Source organism: Vicugna pacos, unplaced genomic scaffold (genome assembly GCF_048564905.1).
Source record: "Vicugna pacos unplaced genomic scaffold, VicPac4 scaffold_5, whole genome shotgun sequence".
Lineage (NCBI taxonomy): Eukaryota > Metazoa > Chordata > Mammalia > Artiodactyla > Camelidae > Vicugna > Vicugna pacos.
The window spans coordinates 1,226,582-1,229,081 of NW_027328726.1; the positions used below are offsets into that span (position 1 = coordinate 1,226,582).

The 2,500-nt window shown below is 77.8% G+C and overlaps 1 non-coding gene across 1 annotated transcript; it reads right to left on the bottom strand.

The window, feature by feature from the left end:
* Positions 1 to 1,281: 1,281 nt before the first annotated feature.
* LOC140692466 (5.8S ribosomal RNA) lies at positions 1,282 to 1,434 on the bottom strand. The gene has a single exon (XR_012068037.1). It is a non-coding gene; the product is annotated as a 5.8S ribosomal RNA (ribosomal RNA).
* Positions 1,435 to 2,500: the final 1,066 nt, after the last annotated feature.

Here is a 2,500-nt window from a genome sequence, read left to right on the forward strand (position 1 = left end):
CGGCTCGGAGGGGGGGCGGAGGGCGGACGACGGCCGGCCGGCCGGCCCGCCCGACAGGACGGACGGACGCCACACCGACCAACCGCCCGCCCGCCCGCGGAGGACGGTGCCCGCGAAGCGGGAGAGGGCGGAGGGAAGAGGGCTACGCGCGAGGCGCCGAACCGCGGTCGACCGCCCGGTCCCCCTCCCTCCCTCCCTCCCTCTCAACCGACCCCACCCGCCCACGGACGCCCAAACACGGGGTTCGGGCGGGCGGGCGGGCGGCCGGCCGGCCGGAAGGAAGAAGGGAGGCGGACGGGACGGGACGGGAGCACGAGCCGGCGACGTGGCACGGGACGGACGGGCGGGCGGCGGCGAGAGGGGAAGGCGCGCGCGACGCCGGGCCCAGGCCGGAGGCATCGTCGTGCCGGGGAGGAGGGGAGAGGGGGCGGCGGCGGCGGCGGCCGCCGTCGGTCGGGAGGCGGGCGGGTCGGGAGGAACCCGGCGGCCGCCCCGCGGCGACCGTCGGGGCCCCTTCCCCCACCACGCGACGCCAACCGCCCCGGCGCGAGCCGCCCCGCTCCGCTCCGCTCCCACCCGTCCTCCGCACGGCCACGAGACGTCCCCGACGGGCGACGGACGCCCGGCGGCGCCCCCCCACCCCGACGAACGCCACCCCGAGGGCCCAGGGGCACGAAGCGCGGCCGCGGCCGCAGCCCGGGGGAAAGCGCGCAGCGGCGAGCGACGCCGCGGCGTCCCGCGGGTCGCCGCCGGGGCACGCATCCCCGGGGCGCGGCCGCGCGCGCGCCTCGGCCACGGCGAGAGCCGCCCGTCCCGACGGGGCGAGGCGGGGGCCGCGGGGGCGCGCGGCAGGGGGGTGGGGGGCGGCGCGGCCCGGAGGCCCAAACCGCCCCCACCCACACCCCGGCACCACCGCGACACACCCGGGGACGCGCCCCAGAGACCGCTTGCGGCGCGAGGGGGGCTCCCGGTGGGACCGCGGCGGCCACGGCCACGGCCACGCGCGAGTCCCCCCCCCATCGTTTTTCTCCCTTCCCTTTCGCGGGCGGCACCTCCCGGGCCTCGACGCCGCCTGCCGCCGCCTGCCGACCGCCCGCCGCCGCCCGCACCCTCCCGGGCGCGGGGGCGGGGTCGGCCGCAGGAGGGACAGACGGCGCGAGGGCAGAGGCACCGTGTCTGCACTTAGGGGGACGGAGGGCACCGCGGCCCTGCGAGGAAACCCCCAGCCGCGCGACCCCCCCCACGGGCACACACCCGGGGGGGGCGCGATTGATCGTCAAGCGACGCTCAGACAGGCGTAGCCCCGGGAGGAACCCGGGGCCGCAAGTGCGTTCGAAGTGTCGATGATCAATGTGTCCTGCAATTCACATTAATTCTCGCAGCTAGCTGCGTTCTTCATCGACGCACGAGCCGAGTGATCCACCGCTAAGAGTCGTACGAGAATTTTGTTCTGCCTTTGGTTCTGTGGCACGGCACGTCTCCCGCCCACCACACCCCGGGAGGGTGAGGTGGGGGGTCGCCTCGGGCCGGCCGAGTCAGAGAGAAATCAGACCGGAGGGTCGGGAAGGTTTCACAACGGGGCGCAGCCGGCACCGACACGGCGCGTGCCGGCTCGGACACCCCACAGGCGCCCGGGGGTTCCCGCCTCCCGCAGGGACGCGGGGGTCGCACCAACCACGCGGCCACCGACCGTCCCGACGGGCCGCCGGGCGGGCGAGGCCCCACCCGACGGCCGCGGCGGCGGCGGCGGCAGCGAGCGACGTGGTGCGGCGCCTCGGCCCAGGGGAGGCGGAGTCTGGGGGACGACGAGGGACGGACCTCCCGAGTCCCCACGGGCCCGACCGCCCCGACCCCAAGGCGGACGGGCGACTCCCCCCTAAGGGTCTTTAAACCTCCGCGCCGGGACGCGCTAGGTACCTGGAGAGGGCGAGGCGGGCGAGGGAGGCGTGGACGGCACGGACCCCCCACCCACCCGGAGCCCCAAACGTCGGCCACCGCCCCGACGCCGACCGCCACACTCCGGCCACGGCCGGCGGTCCTCGCCGCCGCGGGCCCTCGACGCGGGGCCACACCGTGCACCGGCCGGCCACCGCCCCCCGCCCCCACCGCCAACGCCAAAGCCAACGCGTGCCGACGGCAACCTAACCCCATTCCCCACGAGGCCGGGCGGAGAGGGCCCTCCCCCCGCGTCCAGACAGACCGCACGCCCTCCTTCCCACCTCCACCCCCAACCCCCCCAAGGCCCGGCAGGACCCCCAACCCGCACCCGCAGTTCCCGGAGTCCCCTTCTCGCCACGGGGGACGAGGGGGGCCCACGACGGGACGCGGGGCGCAAGCGGGCGGGGCGCCTTGGGCGTGTGGGGCGGGAAGCGGGAGGCGAGAGGCGAGAGGCGAGAGGCGGCCGGACGGGGAAAAGAGGCCCGAAGCTCGCTCGGGTGGGGGGGGGGGAAAGGCGAGAGGCACACGTGGCAAGGCGGGGCGGCGGGATCGGAGGAGCAGA